The sequence below is a fragment of the Oenanthe melanoleuca genome, chromosome 2 (assembly GCF_029582105.1).
Source record: "Oenanthe melanoleuca isolate GR-GAL-2019-014 chromosome 2, OMel1.0, whole genome shotgun sequence".
Lineage (NCBI taxonomy): Eukaryota > Metazoa > Chordata > Aves > Passeriformes > Muscicapidae > Oenanthe > Oenanthe melanoleuca.
Genome location: NC_079335.1, coordinates 42,431,044 through 42,451,506, shown reverse-complemented (window position 1 = coordinate 42,451,506; position 20,463 = coordinate 42,431,044).

Genomic DNA, 20,463 nt, shown 5'->3' with positions numbered 1-20,463 from the left:
TTTGAATAATCAAGACCAAATATTGGAGGGATGTTAAGCCACATCAGAAGCAGCACCAGGCCAGGAACCACAGCAGTATTTCTACACCTAGCTGCTAACTAGGAACTTAACTTAATGCTTTCACTTAGAATGAGGTGCCTAAAATCATCTACAACTCAATATTTCAGCACCTGAGTTTACACTTCTCCTGTGCCACCTCTCTGGTCTGCATCTCAAGAAATGGAATGGAGCTGACCAGTCCCAAGTTGCCTTGAACCAGAATGCTGCTAAAATAATGCAGCTTTTATTCCCTTCCTTTTTTTCTTCTTTTTCATACTTCAGCACAAATAATTATTAGATGCCCAAGTTGTGGCTTTAATTATACATATGGGAGAGCAGCTGATTTAACACAAATTTTGCACAGCTTAAAACAATAAATAACACAAATTACAGTAGTGTATAACCTGCAAGAAAGTCCTACTAACCTGCAATGCTAGGTGTAACATATAAAATTGACACCCTGCCCCAAATGCTTGCTAAATGTACTACAAATGTTTCAGCAGATTGAAGGAGAAAATTTATTTGTTTAGCACTGCACAATTTTCATTAACTACATTTTCAGAACAAAATCATATCCTGAGGTTTCCTTTTAAAGAGTTTTTATATTTTAGCCTTTATGCAGTATTTTAATAAGCTGGTATTATCTTATGCAGGAAAATAAAATGTGTCTCCCAGATTCACTTCATTATATCTTCTTTCTACAAATCAAGTAGTGCAAAATTAATTGTATTTTGCATAATGAGTTTCCCCTTCTGCAGCTTTGAGAAACACCTAGTGTGATGGAGGAAAGTTTCAGTTCTTCCTGTATCCCATTGAAAACTCATCATCTAATATATAAGGTGGGAGAAAATTAAATGTACTGCAGGATGTACTACTGCTGCCTCATCCCCAGTTTTTGCAATTACATTTCAGGGCAAAATGTGAATAGCCCCCCAAAGAAGCTGCATTATTGGAGAGAAGACTAAGTAGCAAGACTGTTTTGTAAAAGTTCATGAAAAAGCATGAAACAGAGATTTTATTGTAGGATTTTTTTTCTTGCATTTATTTATAGAGTATTTGATGAAATATATTTGCAAATTTTATAATGGTGTGATACAATTATTCAGACTGCATTCATAACTGAAAAAAAACTAGTCAGATGTAATCAAAACAAGCCACTTGATACCAGTACTCTAGCAATGGATAAGAGCTTCACATGAAAACTGGAGGGACAAGATTTTCTGGCAAGGTAGAGAACTCACTTTTTTATTATGGTATCAAAAATGCTGTATTTGGCCTTGATAAAGCAGAGGGTAAGACCAGATGACCCCCAGAAATCCCTTTCAACCTCAACTATTCTTTGATTCTGTGAAATGCTGAAGTATTTGAGTTAAATTTCGTGAGGCATAGCTGTAATCCCTCTAGGAATTGCACATGTAAGTCAGAGAAACAGTAGGTATTGGTTTCTTGCACCTGGATTGGCTGCTTCATTACTGCATTTCTGAATGGGGGCAGTCAGAATGTAGATGTCTATAAGCTTTTCTTTTCTTTCAGCTGCCAGAAAAAAAAATATGTTACAGCACAAACAATATGTTTAATTTAGTATAATTTTTTCCTCCTAGTGTAAAAAGCCACAAATTTGGTTCTTTATGACTCATTCCCACCACATACATTTTTCACTTTGACTGAGAAGGCAAATATTCAATTATTCATGTGACTCTCTTTAGAACACACTGCATCTATGACAATGCTGGAAAGCCAAATATTATACTTAAAAATGGTATCTTGTCTGCCTAAACTAATATCCCTGCACATGATTGTTATCATGGCCTGTCACAAAACTGCAATGTGCTGTGTGTTAAAATGCAAGTTCTGTGACCATCAGGTACTTTTTTCCAGGGTTTGCTTGTCTATGTACATAAATGCTGTGTCTGTTCCATTCTCTAACTGCAGCAGGGATTCTGGGTGACATTTCTATATCTCTTTTTAGGTAACCAATTTCTTCTTGGTTCCTGTAAGCCTAAAAGAAACTATCACTAAAGCAATAGAGTTTCCCACTCTATTAGATTTGCACTGAACAGCTGATAAAGATCATATCTGGTATCAAAATACACGGTACAGGGAGACAGACATTGTCTTTCAACCATTATGAGGTGAGACATGCAAAGTCTTGTGGCAGAGCTGTTGATAACCCAGAAGCTGCTGCCATGAATTTAAAAGGAAAAATTCCCCACTCAGATCTGAGCAGAAAAACAAGGTGAAGCATATGAAGATAATGCACACAAAACACAGGCTAAAGGCATAATACACACAAATAATTTAAAGTAGAGGGTAGCAACCAAGGCATTAATAATAGATATGGAAATGTATCACTGTGTGGAAGAATATAATACTGTTTGTAAAACTATGTTTGACTTTATACTCATTTAAAAGTAAGTTATGGATTGGAAAATTCTGAACCAAAGGCTTAAGAATGACATAAGAATCAATCTCTGAAAACAAGCAAAAACAAAACATTGACCGAAACCAACTGAGCATTTCTTCCCATGAAATACATCTGTGTGTAAGAAATCATAAAATATGGATCTGTGTTTCTACATAATCCAGAACATGTACATTAATACATGAATGTCAGCACTCCTAACTAGAAATTGCCCATTAGGGAAACCACTACCTATTGCATTGATTCAGTGTCATTACTTCCCTTTGGAAAATTTTTACTTTGCAGCAACGTAGATCACAAATCTTTATCTGAAAAGGAATATGAAGCCCACCCTGGACAAAGAAAAACCTTCTACAGGCTTTAGCTGAGACTAATGTGTGAATTAAGATATGCACACCTCCAAACACAAAAGAATGCATATCCTGTAAATAAATTTTTAACCTAGAGGATCTCATTACAGTTAATGTCGAAAAATATATGTATTGTTTCCCATTGTTTTTTTTTTTCCCCCTGAGATCCCTTCCTTAACTAAGCAATCCTATAAGATGATACTAAGCCAGGAAAGGCTCCTGAATATATCTTAGATTACCATAATTATACACAGCAAGTGGCTGTGTGGTACTTAGTTCCCAGCAGGGGTTAAACCACGACAATATTTATACACAATATAATAATAACAGCAGCAGAAGGCAGTGGTGTAAATTTGAGATGCTTTTCCATTTTTTTACATGAAATTTACAATACACTTAACAATGAGATAAACAGCAAATATAAATACCTCCCAAAGTGTGCTCCTGGCAACAAAAAGTGTTTATTCACTTGAAAGCTGTCTAGAAGCTGAAGTCTTGCCAATAATTTTAATCTTATCTCTCACATATGGCAAATTATAATATTTTTCATAATTTATAATATAGCTTAAATGAAGCTTAAGGAAAATACTTTAAGACAGATAAAAAGAATAATTGTTGTCATAAAATTCTTCAGTTTTTTTCAGACTGCAGCTGATATACTCAAATATGCATCTCTCCTGTCAGAACTGTCATTCAAAAGTTGTGTCACAGAAGCTCTTAGGTCTCAAAATTTCATAGTTTTGATTGGCTTTCCAGAAGAAAGCTGATTAAACAGCTTACACTTTGGTGAATTTTGAGAAAGCAATTGTCTTTTCTAACTATCAGCATGCTGCCTAGATAATGCAAATAATTAAATTACATGTACTGACAATAGTCCAGATATTCACAGCAGAGATGCTCTTAGACCTGTAATTACATTTTTTAGTTTGAATTCTTATTAAAATCTCCCTCATAGGAAAAGTTTTAAGGAATCCAATAATGAAATAGACTGTTTTCTGAATTTTGAAAATCTACAGTGAATGTAATGAATTTTTAATCCACTGAACGTTTCAGATAAGTCTAAAATGCATGTTATCTGTTAATGTTTATTTTACTTGGAGAGAGTGGCATTCTTATTTCACATCATTATCTTCACAGATATTACTGAATAATAAAATCATGTTTTGCTATTCATTTCTATTTTCATGGTGCATTATCTAGTGGGAGCACAAAACTAAATAATATATATGCAATGGATTTTGAGAAAGCATTCTAAAAGGTTTTATTACATTATGAATAAACAGCAGAAGACATTTTTTTTTACATTTATGGACATGAATGCTCACAATCTAAATTGCCTAGAAGTATATGTAATAAAGGACCAAAAGAGAAAGTAAAAAATGGATCCTTTACTCATATTGGTGTGTCCAAGTATGAGAACTATTAACCAGCTATCATACTTTTAATACTTGTAAAACATGTTAGATACATTCAGAAGTAAGAACATGCATTTATTTCAAAGGTGAAAAGGAATCCATGCAAACTTGTCAGGTAAGAGTTCATCACCTGTTAAAGAAATGATTAATTCCTTTAAGCAATTTAAATGCCCTCAGTAGCTTGAACATACCATTGCTGTAGTTTCCCCATATTTCAAACAGAATTCCTTTTCTGGATTACATTGCAAGATCCTCCAAGGACCTTTCATTTAAAAAATACTGCAGCAGATACAAATTAATTGAAAGGTGTCATAGATCGAGTAAAATAGAATTATCTGACAAAAAACTATGAGTTTTTAGAAGGTGCTAAGATTACTTGGACTTTGACAGTGGAAATATTTTTCCAGAAGTTCTCTAGTGGTCTACCTCGAATTTTAATTCTATTAAGATGCATTATTTTATTATCTGGATTTTTAATTATTTCGTTGAAGCACAGGTGAGAACTCAAAAGCATCCTGAAGGTTCAGTCTACAGCAAGCATAGCAGAGTCTTGGAAAGAGGTATTTGGCTGTTAAAGGAGTTACCTGAAATAAAAAGGGAAACTAAATGCAGCTGGAATCTCAAATTTTCATTTCAAATAAAATGTAAATTGGGGACGGTAAAAGAGGGGGAGAGAATGTCACTTTAAATCAGAATCTATAAATGTAGTGTTCATATTTCCAGCAAAATGGCATTTAAAAATACAAGTCAAATTGAAACATTTTCCTTTGATAAAGTCAATTATATTCTGTTGATGATATAGACGTCCTTTGCTTCAACGCTAAAATGACATTAAGTCCTCAAAATATTCCATTCCAAATTTATCTTTTCATTTCTCTGAACAGCTCTTCTGTAATGTTGTCACAGTCTACAAAAACAATATCTACACAAAAGTAATGCTCTGCTGGTTACATGAGCACACAGAAAGAAATGTATTACCTATCACATCTTCATTTGTAGGTCTCACAACTCACTAGTAATATTTGTTCTGCAATTTGTTTCTGAAAAGGCTGCTGTTAGTAACACTGTCCCTGCTAATTTTTAGAGCTGTTATATATATGGAAGTAATCTAAAACATTCACTGAAACAGGAAATTTATGTATTTCTATATTTGATGCATGAAGTGCAGATACATTTCTGTGCTGCCTGTATTTCTGTAACATTTAAATAATGATCATTGTCCCAAATCAGAAAGTCTCTCCTATGGTTTTCCACAAGAAAAAGTTCTAGCCAGGGTCAAAAAGAAATAGAAACAATTTCTAACACATAATTATGTTAAATATTCATAATAAAATTAGTCAATATTTCCTGTCCTGCCAGATTTACTAAGAGTTCTATTTATCAAATGGTATCTAACAATGACAGTAGTCCCTCATTCTTTTATATATGTTTTATCTGAGCAGAGGCTTTAATCAACAATCAGACACTGATTATTCTCTTAATTCTGTAATTAACCAGGTAACTGTGACAAGATACATTTTAAAAATAGTCAAGGTTTTAAAATATTCTAATATTAATGGAATATTCTTGTTAATGACTGAAGGTAAGCCAGTATTCCCTTATGATGAAAGAGAATGAGTAGTGCACAAAAACAAAAATGCCAATCTTTATCTGCAAATGATCTGCACTTTTATGGTACCATTATGAAATAGTCATTTCATAATTAATACTTAATTTTCATGAGGAATTAGTTTAAATAAATTATTGATGGCCTCCTAAAGAAAATAGTCAATTTAAACAAAAGAGAGTCTGTTAATTAAGTTGATTACTCTCAATAAAACCAACAGTGATATTTTAATTATATTTTCAGTTACTCTGTTCAGACAACATGATAAATCTGTTAGTTTCTAATGAAACTTTTAGAACTAGTTGTTTTCATGATGTGAATAGTCATGTCCCTGCTGATGGAACTCTGCTTTTAGATCATAATGAAACACAACATGAATGTAGGTTTATAGAATATTACATGTGCTGACAAGTATTAGTTGAGCTTTTTACTTGTTAATATTGCTACCCTTGGAAATTCTAAGGCTTATGGAATGATGCCCATGAGTTATGTATAATGGAAACATGAATTTCAAAAAAATTTGTAAAACCAACATTCCCAGGTTATATAGTGGGGGCTGGAAAAAATCCTGATCTCATGAAGTCAATGGTAACATTCCTACCAATTTTCTTCTCCTGACTCCATTGCCCCATTTTATAATTTCCACTAATGCCAGTTGAAAGTTGTCTGTGCTGTTCTTTGAAATACTTTGTCTCTTTCAACATGACTGACATTTTTAAAGATTAAAACACTTGCAAAATACAATCATAAGGAGAATTATCACCAGTAAAGGGGAAATAAATTTATATCTTTGTGTGGGTCTTTTGATTGAGAAAAGTAAAATCTGAGAAGGTAAGGCTAGATGTTTGTATAAAATTTGGCTAAGCTATTGAAGATTTAATTCCATATATGTACAATGCTGCCTATCACTCATTTCCTAAAATAAAGTACTTCATGCATTTAACATCTGAATTCTTCAGAGGCTTAAACAGATTTAAATAATGATTCAGTACAAATTATCATTTGTGGTTTCATACACTAAGAACAAAGGGTAGAAATGCAGAATTCCTTCATTACTAACTAAATGTCGACTGTAAAGGTCTCATGGAGAAAGTGAGCTCTAAACAGCTGTTTTACATTTTTAATGTATTTGTCTGGAACGAATTGCCTGTCTTTATTCAGTCTGTACAATACACATGAATTACAACAACATTGTCAAGATGTATTGGAGGAGGACAAATCAAAATGTAGAGAACAGATATATCCCAAATATGGTCATAATTATTCCATAAATTACTAGAAGGCATGTCAACAGCACTATGAATAGTATTGACTTTCATTCCCGAGTTACAAAATGTAGTACATTTTCTGAATTATTTATTTGGAAGAACAAAGTATCAGTTTCCAAACAAAATGTAAGGAAACTGTTTGAAGCATTGTATTGAGTTTGTGTGGCCAGATTTTGGTAGCAGGAGGCTGCAGGGATGGTTTCTATGAGATGCTGCTAAAAGCATTCCCCATGTCCTAGAGAGCCAACACCACCCTGCTCCAGGACAGACCCACTGTCCCAAGGCCAAATCCATCAGCGGTGGTGACAGCACCTCAGGGATACCAGAGCTAAGAGTGGGGGCAAAAAGCTGTTCACTTGGAGAGGGAGATATGAAATGAGAATATGTGAGAGCAACAACTATGCAGACACCAAGGTCGGTGTTGAAGAAGGGACAGGAGGGGCTCCAGGCACCAGAGCTGAGATTCCCCTGCAGGGCACGGTGAGGCAGCTGTGTCCCTGCAGCCCACGGAGGAGCACAGGGATGCAGAGACCCACCTGCAGCCCATGGAGGAGCACAGGGATGCACAGACCCACCTGCAGCCCATGGAGGAGCACAGGGATGCACAGACCCACCTGCAGCCCATGGATATCCACAGGGATGCACAGACCCACCTGCAGCCCATGGAGGAGCACAGGGATGCACAGACCCACCTGCAGCCCATGGAGGAGCACAGGGATGCAGAGACCCACCTGCAGCCCATGGAGGAGCACAGGGATGCACAGACCCACCTGCAGCCAATGGAGCACAGGGATGCACAGACCCACCTGCAGCCCATGGAGGAGCACAGGGATGCACAGACCCACCTGCAGCCAATGGAGCACAGGGATGCACAGACCCACCTGCAGCCCATCGAGGAGCACAGGGATGCACAGACCCACCTGCAGCCCATGGAGGAGCACAGGGATGCACAGACCCACCTGCAGCCCATGGAGCACAGGGATACACAGACCCACCTGCAGCCCATGGAGGAGCACAGGGATGCACAGACCCACCTGCAGCCCATGGAGGAGCACAGGGATGGGGAGATCCACCTGCAGCCCATGGAGCACAGGGATGCACAGACCCACCTGCAGCCCATGGAGGAGCACAGGGATGCACAGACCCACCTGCAGCCCATCGAGGATGACCAAAGAAGGCTGTGATCCCTTGGGAAGTCCATGCTGGGGCAGGTTCACTGGCAGGACTTGACCCCCTGTGGGGAAGGACTGTTCCCCATGGGAGGGATCCATGTTTGAGCAGAGCAAGAGTGTGAGCAGAGGAGTGGCAGAGACAGTGTGTGATTGGAGCCCCCATTCCCTGTTCCCCCCGTGCTCCTGCAGGGAAGGAGGTTAAGAAAATCATGAGTGAAATTGAGCCTGCAGATAAGGGAGGGATGACAGGAAGGTGTTTTAAGGTTTGGGTTTACTTCTTGTTTTCCTACTCTGATTTGATAGCTAATAAATTAAATTAATTTCTTCAAGTTGAGTCTGTTTTTCCTGTGACAGTAAGTGATGAGAGAGCTCTCCCTGCTCTTCTCACAAGCCATGATCCTTTTGTTATATTTTCCTTCCCTTGTCTGGCTGAGGAGGTGAGGAACAGAGCAGCTTTGGTGGGCACCTGGCACCCAGCCAGGGTCAATGCACCACAAGTATAAATACCATATGTACATAAATCCAAACTAGCTGCATCTCAATCTTTTTACATCTTTAATCAACCAATTATGGGACACATTGAGACTGTTGTATGGAACAAATATACTTTGTGGATTACTGAACTCCATAAAGCCATTGAAATCTAGCATTTAGAAATAAAGGTCAAAACCTTTAAGCTCCAGATGGAATAATATTCTGTAACCTGAAATCTCCAACTGTAGAAGATTACTGTCAATGTTCAAAGAATATTCAGATTTTGCATTTTAAAAGAATAACAATCTGGAAAAAAAATGGAAGAGTGGTAGCTGAAAGAGTCAATACATTACATTTTACCTATAATTATTTTAATGCCTTTCTGTTTGATCACAAAAAATATTTAATCTGGAGAGTGTTTCTTACGTTTTCACAGTCTCTGCTGATGAAAAAAAAAAACATCTCTTTGCATAGCAAAAGTGCATATATTTACTTGAGGACAAAACAAACAGCAGGAATAGTGCTGTTGGAATAGTGTTGGAATCACAAAAAATAATGTAGACATAATCATTACCACAGCTTGAGCAATCTTAATATTGGAAAGCAAAGACATGGGAGTTACACAAGTAAGGCAAACCATGTTTACTCCACAGCTTCTGTTAGTGAAAGTATAAAATCCAAGGCTGAATTTTTCTTCAGTAGCTCGTATTTTAAGCAGTAAAGAGTAATTTTTGAAGATTAATTTTCTTCAAGTTAAACCAGACCAACTTCAAGTGAATTTAATCCTTTTGACAATGTTTTGCAATGTTTGGTACAGTGATTTTCAGTCGTGAAATTGCAAAACCTGAGGAGATTTCAATTTGAAGAACCCTTTGAAAGTGAACACAATTTATCTCATTATTCTCAGAGTCTCAAACACTTCAGAAAATGGAATTACTAGGAAAAAAAATTCCAGGCGTACAATTAATATTTCTTATTCAAAAATAAACAGAGAAGGAGAATTATCCTTAGAAATTATAAACAGCCACAAATACAATAATTTATTCTTATGTTAGCATCTGTGCTGAAAACGCCTTCAGAATGGCCAAATTAATTCAGTTTTGCAGTCTGATAAAATTTTTGCTGGTTCATATTTTTGTGATGTTCCATTTGCACAAAACATCCAGAAAGCTGCTCTTATTCACCAGCTGACAATTTTCTCCCCTCAGTCCACTGACTGGACTGCTCCCATCCAACATTTCAACATTTGACAGTCCCTAGAAATCTTCAAGGAAAAAAAATTGAGGCAATAATTTTTCATTGGAAAAATTTATTTTTTATATATCATACAACTTACCTTAATATATATATATATAAATATATATTAATTTCTTCATATGGTAGCCTGAGAGACCAAACCAAGATCAGGTTTCTTCTTTATTCCATGATGTATACATACCAAGAGATTTTCAGTGCCTGTTCAGACAAGCTTTCAATTTGAATAAGCAAGGAAGAAAAATGGAGGAAAAAATTAAATATTAATATCTCTAGTTTGAGTTGGAGAACTGTGTTAGAGAAAAAGCAACTGACTTCCAGGGATTCAAATAAAGAGCAGAGCCAGGATCCAAGTGTAGAATTTCTGCAATAGTGCAGCATCTCAATTTGAACATTTTCTTTCTTCTGTGCCTTGTAGGATTTCACATTTGATACTTTTTAAACCAAATCTGGTTTGCAGTCCTGACTACAGCAACCACAGTTTTGCTTGTTCAGACCAGAATAACCATCCTCCATTTATTCTGGAACCTGAAACTCTTGTTCCAACCTCTTCCCCACAGAAGAAATGCCAAAGGAAAAGAATGTTTTAATAATGTATGGATAACCACAAAAGCAAAGCTAGAGTAATTTTATGTGAAACTTGATCTTATGAAAGAAAATCTGTATATTTTAGCTAGCTTATTCACTCTTTTAAAATGTATAACTACATCACTGAAGTAAGTAAATAAGAGAATACCTTCCTATTGTTCAGAAACAGAGATGGAGTATTAGGTCCTTACTAAATTCTTTGATCACAAGTAGACTTTTTTCTTTCAGCAAATCTCTAAATGTAACCAGATCCCCCATCACACACTGCTTGCTGCCTGTAAGGTAGAGTTCCAGGAGCCTTGCCTGGCTGCTCATAGGAGACATGCACAGAAGCAGCATGGTATCAAGCATGCATGGAATGGGCAGCTCAACAGGGAGGCTCCATGGGATGCTGTACATCTCCAGGCAAAGAAAATCTAGGGCAGAAGTGTTGGGGTTTGTGACTTTGGATAAAGGCATTGGTGCCTGAGCCTAATTCAGACATCTCAGCCTTTTCTTGTCTTGTAAGCATGAGAAATATTTCTTAGGATCACCTCATGGATGCATTAAATGAAATCTCCATGTAAAAATTTACAGAAATGGTCTTCAAAACAGTTAATTGGAGGAACAGCATTGTATACATCTCAGTATTGTTAGACTAATCCTGATGTGGAAAGCTAAAAATGAGCAATTTTTCCTTGAAATTGCTAGGACACATTCACATATAGGCTAAATGGACTGGGATAGGATGTGTCTGCAGCTCATGTGGTTAGGCTGCTTAGTGAGCACAATCAGCTGAAAAATAGCAGTGAGATCTCTGTCACATGGAAGGTTAAAAACACGCCTTGGTATTTTCACTGCGGTATGCTCCTGCATTGTAGGTAACAAAGACTGTCATGCATCATGTAAATGATGTATAGGCTGTGAGCTTCCTTTGCCTTCCTCAATGGCAAATTTCCATCTAAGAACTTAGCATATGTTGTGCAAGGAAGTTTACAGTAGGCCTTTTGCTGCTGATGATGTTCTAATTTACCTATAACTGGACTGGCATAAGAATGTTTTATTCTCACAATGCTTATTAATATAGAACATTGTCATATGCTCTGAAAAACTGCTTGCAATGCACTCCTTGCTTGCTTATAAATAACCAATTTAGATCTTTTAAAGCAAATAAAGGCAACTTCTTTTTTATAAAAAGTGTTATTTTTGATGCATGCAAATGGCTGGATTTATAAAGGCAGGGTAAATGCTATGCATGCAGAATATTATTCTTTTGCAAACACTTTCAGTAATTATGCACAACTATTTTCTTTCCTTTTTCATAAGTTGTAGCAGGATGAATGCAGCAAATTATAAGGTTATTTTAATCATCTCTTAAATGCAAATTGAGTAGAGAAACCGAGTCAGCTATAAAGGCAGTTTTCAGAAATTATACTCTCCTGTTAAAAATATGTGTTAGATTCTTTCATTTCCCCAAATAACTTCCTTACAGGTTTTCCCCCTCATAATTGTTGAGTATAATCCAAAAGGCAGCTATTTGAAGTGATTGATTTGAAAAGCTTACAGTCCACAAACCTTCATTATGAATTGCACACACACTTATAATCCACCTTGTAACCTTTACTTCCTGCCCCTGCCCTAGCCTCAGGCTCTAAAAAGTTATTTGCCATGCAAATCCTTACATTTTCCAAATTAGCTTTCCAGTAACTTATCATAATTTGTTGGTACAGTTTCCTGTCTTCCCTTCACAAGGGCCATATAAAACCCAGTGCAGCTATGCTGTCAATGTCCAGTAATGATAGTGAACATCCATAGGTGTTAATTCTAGAAGAACATCCAAAATCATCTGTGTCATTTAATTAATTTTAAATGGTTACTAAAAATGAACTTTCTTAACTTCATAAGCTCACATATTTAAAAGAATGCCTTAAATAAATCTGGAAAATGGAGAATTAAAACATTAATTTCTGAAAGTTATCTCTATATCTTAGTTCAACATCTACTGGGCACAGTAGAAAAGTGCTACACTCACTTTTGATTTTTTAAGAATTTATAAAGAATCAGCAGATACAGATATCATAGGTATGTATCCACTCCTTGTGCCCTCTGCAATCCAGTCAAATAGTTTCCAGTGTGCATATACATACATGCTGGGAACCTGTTCTACTAATGTTTCAATATTTCCTTAACACAGCTAGCTGCATGAACTTCAGTGGGCTACTCACATATTTTAAATTGTAAAAGGTATAGACCTGGGAATATAAAGGGATTCAGACTTCACCCTCCTTTAAACTCTGAAGTATCACTGAGTGGGCAAATACATGCCAACTAAACTGTGATCTATCATATGCTCAGTATTGATATTATATTTTAATTTAATTTTGTAGCCCATAATGAACATGATGAACTGTATATATGAATAGAAATGAAAGTTTTACTTCTTAACAATAGTGGGAAATTTTTTCTCACAAAAGGAAAAAGGTGGTATCAAATACAGATTTTCTTTATTTCTTTAAGGTCTAAGTGATCTCAGGTTGAATGGCTGGAATATAGAAAATGGATGGCTCAAAGGAATAGAATTTTCTAAGCATAAGTGTAAGTTTTTCTGAGATATAGCAGAGAGTAGCTGAGAACAAAAACAGAAAGAAGATTGAAGAACCCAAGCATTGAAAACTGACATTAAAAATCTTAACCTCATAGTTCTAACTAGCCTGTTTTTAAGTTTTGGTTTCTTGTGTGATATTCATAGAATATTTAAACTTATGATTTATTAACAGTTTTAAAAGACTATATAAGTCAAATGTGCATAACTTCAACTTACACATATAGATATATCTGTATATACTTTTGCTGTTATGATGCCTACAAACTAATATCTGATGTGGTTACCACATTACATTCACACTCCCAAGGGCCAGTCTCTGCTGCAAATTATAACACATACCTTTCTATCGTTAATAAAGAAAATATTATCATTTTAATAACTATGTTACTGGGTCATTATTTGGCTTCTATCATGTGACACTGAAATAGCTACTATAAGACAATATGTAAAACAGCACTGGCTCTGCAAGTACTGGTGTGAATGGGGTGTCCTGCAGAGCTGGGGCCTCAACCAGCAGAATTACAGAATCACAGAATCATTAAGGTAGGAAAAGACTTAAAACCATTGAGTACAGTCTTTAACCAAACATGACCATGCCAGCTAAACCACAGCACTGAGTGCTATGTCCAGTCATTTCTTGAACACTGCCAGGGATGGCGACTTCACCACTTCCCTAAGCAACCCTTTCCAATGCTTATCAACCCCTTCTAGGAAGAAATTCCCTCCCTAGTGCAGCATGAGGCCATGTCCTCTTGTCTTGAGGTGACTGGGAGAAGAGACCAACCCCCACCTTGCTCCAATCTCCCCTCAGGTGGTTGTAGAGAGTGGTAAGGCCTCCCCAAGCCTCCTTTCCTTTTCTCCAGGTTGAACATCCCCAGCTCCCTCTGCCACTATTCATAGCACTTACTCTCCAGATCCTTCACAAATCTGGTTGCCCTTCTCTGGACATGCTCCAGCATCTCAATGTCTTTCTTTGTTCCAGGCACTCACAGATTTGTCTGCTAACTTCAGGAGAGATGTTGTTCTTCTTGCAGAACCGGCACAGCTCAAATTGAGAAATATAATATAATACATCTAGACCAGATTTGGTTAACAATCTGTACTGAAGCATCATATGATACATGGTGTAGCTGATGGTTTTTTCACAGCCATAAAGGAGCAGCAAAAGAGAAAACCCACCATCACTTATGCAGCAAGAGCTTTGACTAAACACAAAAAAAGGATTCCCCACAATGAAGTTGCTTTTTTTAGTGCACCAGAGAAATGCCCTCTGCCAGCACTGCATCAACCCTATTCTCCTTCTTAAGAAGTCTTTGGTGCTAATAAACTAATATTTTATTTCTCTCCTATTTCTGTTACTGTCTAAAAGTTGCAGATGAATGTAGGTAGATACCTGCAAGTAGCAGAAGGCTGAGCAGACTGTGTTGTTCATTTATCTTGCAATGCAAAGAAGGCAAGGGAAAGCAATCCATTATGCACAAACAATTCAAAATATTTCCAAGTTGCCCTTGGCAAGCAGGTGCAAGCAGGTGTGTACTTATCCCAAAGACAGCTTATATGTATGTAGTCCTCTTCCCCCAACAAGATAGAGACAAATTCTGAATTCCCTTTTCACAGGATTCCTTTCACAGCCTTTTTACAGGCTTTTAAACTTTCAAAGACAAATTTGAATTGTGTATCTGCAGTACAACCATGATCTTTATTACTTTTCGTTATGTTGGATGGTGTGCTTTGTATCTGAATTTCAACACAGCAACATTTAGTTCAATGTGTGTAGTTCTCCAGGCATTAGTTTTGGAAATTATTTATGTGATTACATGCATGGCATGTTACTCCCTAAATTTGTGACTAGTCCATTGAGAAGGCCTTCAAAGTTGGTTTGAGGTTTTTTGTTTATTTTTGGTTTGGTTTCAGGGAGTGTTTGTTTGTTTGTTACTTTTTTATTTTGGTTTGGTTTGGTTTGGTTTGGTTTGGTTTGGTTTGGTTTGGTTTGGTTTGGTTTGGTTTGGGGTTTTTTTTGTATTTTTTTCAGGTCATCTGTGAATTCTTTTAAAATTCTAGTTCCTCATCAGCTTTATCATAACCTGATGATGAAATTTTTTATATATTCCCAGAAAAAAATTTATTCATTGTAAGAAGTTAAATGATATTAATTTTTACAGCTTTCAATTGTGGGTGAAAATAGATCAGAAAGCAAGTGTAGCAGTAGCTGTTGCACAATGTAAATGCTCTTTTGGGCCATTTTATGGTTGTCTATTACAGAAAGATAGCTAGATAGCTGGAATAATTGCCAAAAAATCATGTGATTGCCAAAATTGGCTGTGATATCAGTCATTCAAAAAAAACCTGCAAGGATTAGGCTGTAAGTGTACTGCATGAATCACTTGTCTTAGTTTTGATAAGTAGTTATAATACTTCATATCAGGTTCTGGATACCAGTGCTTGTCCTGCAATCATTGGTTTGTTGTGACAACTTGAGACTTACCATGAGCATGTTGTACAAATTTTGCCTGTAATTCCTCTGGGACATCTTCACAATTCCTTTAAATTCTATATAACTTGAGGTGATATTTCATCATGTGTCAATCTTGTGGGTGAAATTCATTCTGTGGTACCATTCATATGACATAAGAATAGCATCCATACATCTGGAATTCTGGAATCTCCTTCTAGATAGGAAGATAAGTAATTTCTGTTAAATCAGACACTACAAGTAAACAGTTTTAATTTTTTTCTCTTGTAATTGCATATTTATAATCCGTGCAGGAACTTCCATATAATCAACTAGATAAGCATCTAAAAAAGAGCAGATGAGATAAACTATCAGCTGCTCTGGTTTTGATTTGACTAAACTGCGCCATATAAAAATGAAAGTAATCTTGTGAGCCATCTGCAGACATTTCCTGCTCCTCTGAGGTTTACAGAACTGCCAGGAGGTGTGATCTACATGCAGTTGGAGTGCAATGCCTCAGAGGCAGGTTCTCCACTCTTCTGTTGTGTATGTACAAAGAAACGTTTTCCTTCCAACATGTTTATGGCAACTTGTAAACTGTTCATTGTTCAAAGAAAATGGTCTTCTCTTAGGAATTGTCCCTATGGACTTGGGAAAGGGTGGTTCCATATCTGTAGCATGAGAAATGGTGGCCAGCATGGCCAAGGGAAGTGCTGCCTGGTGGTAGTTTGGAAGGTGACTGCTTGGGAAGCTCTCTGTCCTGGGTTTATCACTTCTCACATGTTGGGAGGGCAAAGTGGACCACAGCTTAGCTGCAAACACAATTATTAGATCAGCTGCAGTGCCATAAAAAAGACCTGAGTGTTTATCTGCCTGCTGGAGAGCTATAGGAGGGAGAAAAGGAAATTACCCTACATTTACAGTACTTGGCCACTCCTGGTCTGAGACAAAGTAATGACAATTGTGGTGAACTCTAAAGCCAACAGAATAAATCCTCAATATTTACAGTCAAATCTTTCATTATCTGAAAATTTGCTTTGGTGAGATAGGTCTCAGTTGAACTTTAGATTTTACAGTGCACTGTTATTAATAGTTCTGCACAGTTAGGAATAAATGTACGTAATTTAGGTGTACCTAAATAATTTACACCTTAATTTGAGAACTGGAAAAATATGGTTGTGTTTTTTTTTTGTGGGTGGGAGGTGGGAAGAGTGAGCTCCTCCACATATTCTATGACCTATACCAATCTCAAAGAAGAGATGGCATACTCAAGAATACAATACTCTGTGTATATCAGTTAGTATTTTGCAAACTTTACCTTTCACCCTCCTGTGTCAAGTAGAGCCTATAAGATCTGGGGTTTTTCAACTTCAGGAGGCTTTCCAAATACAGTAACACCATCCTGATGATACTAGATTCTGAGCTTGTTATTATGACTTAGCAACATATTTGAAAAACTTGGGATGTTGATTCAGGTCCATATGGCATAGGATTAAAAAGGTTCCATTAAGTGTAAAAAATGCTGTGAAGCTCAAACTGTCTGGATATTTTGAAATAGGCTTTTATTTAATCAAAAGTATAAAACACTCTACGACTATGACACCAGGATCTGTAATGGTTAACTGTCAGTTGTCAATCCCAATGGTTTTAGTTTCCCCTAAGTCCGCACAAACCCAAATTTTCTGGTTTGCTTTTTGTCACCACTGTGCTAACACTAATTTAGGAAATGCAGCGACTCCATTAGTATCTTCTGGGATATTTTCTTAATTATCTTGTAACTCAGCATCTCTTGTTCAATTGTAGAGAATATAATTTCCATTGTAGAAGTGGCACATTAGATTGAATTGTCATGCTGTGAATAAATCATTCTGCACACATATGGCATTTTCATGTAACAGCTGATACTAGTTCTTTTGTAAGAGCTGAAACTGAAATTTGTATTGAAACAGTGTTTCACTGTATTGAAGTACTGCATATTTATATATATATAAACACTTGCATAAGAAGTGGAGGTCACAGATTTCTGCTTAACAGAAGTATTACTGTACACAAGAATAAAAATTGGCAGTAGACATCAAAAGTAATTTTTCTATGCAGGAAACAAGAATAATATTCTTCAGGTGGCTCACTAGATAATGTCAAGCCTAAAACTTCTATAGCAGTTCATGTAAATGCATTCACTGGGTAATGAAGCCCAAAAATCAGCCTCCAATGTCATTTTAGCATCATTTGTCCACTCTATGGGTGCAAGAAAATGTAACTAGACACAAATACATCCATAATAAATAACCAATTCCATCCATGGTTAGAACAGCAACATCTGGTAGTGTAACATCACATAAATATTGCTTAGGTAAAAATTCATTATGTATTTTATTGCAACATCTTTCTGCAGTATTTGCAGGGTATCCAACCTGGTTTACAATATGCTGTAAATATTTACACACACACACACACACACACACATATACACTTATGCATGTTATATATGCTGGGCTTTTAGCCATAATTCCAAGGGTTGCAGTTTGAAGACAGTTCACCATTTCTCAATTTTCCTGTTGCCAATTCAATTAGAGAAGCAACAGTTATGATCTCCTGTAGTGTCAGGTTCAATTCATGCAGTAAATAGCAGCTATCATCAATAGCAAATGCTTTCTTCCATAAGATGAACTTGACGTTTTTCTGCTGTGCTTCTAGACTTACACATGATTTTTAACTCCCTTAAAGCAGAAGTGTATTGTTCTGTTGAGGCACTTGGTTTCTGTGTATGCTGGCAAACTTTATTGGATTCAGCTACAATATTTATTACAGAAAAAAAAAATCTATTTCAGGAGTACAGTTTACTTTTTTTTCCCCCCATCATAAAACACAGACAGTACCCCCCAGCTCTGTGCTCTGGTGGGTATTCTCCAGTGGGTCCTCCAACACAGCAAACAGCGTAACAGGTTTTCTTTCTCCAACAAAGGCAGCACACTGTCACTATATGATTGCCAACCATTTTCATGTGAACAACAGGAGGAGCTTTGGGCATTGGGGCATTGAGCAACCTGGTCTAGTGGGAGATGTCCCTGCTCATGGCAGAGTAGCTGGAGTTAGACCATGCTTAGGGCCCTTCCAATCCAAACCATTCTGTGATTTAGGAGCATCTGGACTGTGTAAGAATGATGCAAATAAATTAAATGACAGCATGACACTGTCATTTAACCATTGTAATAGAAAGGATATAGAACTAAAAAGATTACTCTGGGGTCCATGAAATACCAAAAGGAAGTCTTATCCTGACTGCAGCAGACAATATTAGAAACCAAACAAACCAACCAAAAAATCCACAAAGTCAGATTAACTTTAAGGGCTCACTGAACTTCTTTTCTTTACAGATGTCCTTTTCTGTCCAACACCACCACTGCAACATCAGAGGTCTCGTAACAGACGTTCATGTTACATATGTGAAGCAGATACCTATGAAGAGATGGGAACTAATGCAGGGTATTTCTTTCTGTCTTCCAATAGCCAGTTATGATGGCAATGACTGATAACTGTCTCAACATTTTTTTATTTTGTTGTATTTTCAATACTGAGAACAATTAAGGTATCTCAAAGGCAGTTGTAATGAAGTACTCAATCACTACAGACCTAGGCTTTTAGCATGGGGGATCAGATATGAATAAAACCTGCATAATTTGGAATACAAAGTCACTAAAGGTGAGGAAATGCAAAGGTAAAAAAAGCTGGAGTAAGACAGAGACATAAAAAGGTGAAAATGAAGTCAAAACCACAAAACATACAGAAGCAATACTAACAGCAAGCATTTTCTTTCTAAGTGTTACTAAGGTGACAAAGACAGCATTCAGTAAATAACAAAGGAATATGTACCTGTTTCGAAACCTGGCTGATTGTAAAAATTTTTGCACAACCTCACTGTCAAACCTGAAACATTGCAGTTGCAACAACATTTTTTTCAAGAACATTTTTGAGGCATACTTGAATTGTCTGCTTAATTCTATATAGACTGGATCAAAACTAAATTTAGAAGCAGCTGTTTTAATAGAATTTTGTTTTGCTCATATTTATATTTTTTTAATAGAGGTGGGAGTGAATAACGAAATCTGGAAAGGTGCTATCTTCCATTATTCCCCAATAAAATGTAAGTATGAAGAGGAAGAGCCAAAACACCGGACTATGTGAGTGCTCATTTAGTCTTTGGGGGATGCTATCAGGTTCTTCTGTTTCCTTGAGGGGCTGAAGGTCCTCAGGGCTGCCGGGGTCCTTTTCTTGATAAAACAGGCTAAGCATTGTGGTAGCTGGGCGTGATTCTTTTTCCCCACCAAACTGTGTATTTGCGGAGAAATAAGGTTTAATGTTACCAAAGGAATAAGGCAAGGCGTAACACGGGTGCTGCTGAGAGGACAAAGGAGGGGGAGCAGGCACTGAATAGATGGATACGGAAAACCCTGGATAATTTCTAACTCGTTTCAATCCGAACAAAAAATACCTAATGTATTCCGATAATATTCCTAATGCAGTCTAATATCTGGGCGAAGGGAGGAAACACGGAGGGGAAAAGCCCCGCATAACAATATCCTGTAACTCAGGAAGGTGTGCCAAGTCCCTTCGCTCCGCATTTCGTGGGTATCTTAATCCTGGGTCATCCAATTAAAGAAAACCTCCTTCGGCGGTTTTACGAGCGCAGCACATCAACTCCCTTTGTTTACACACTGGAACAAGATGTTCTTTCCTGTTCCGACAAGAAAAGGAGCTGAATCGCCACCGCGGGGTCCCTGCGCGCCCGCCCCAGCCCCGGCCCGCCCGGCGCTGCCCGTGGCTCGGCAATCGCGCAGC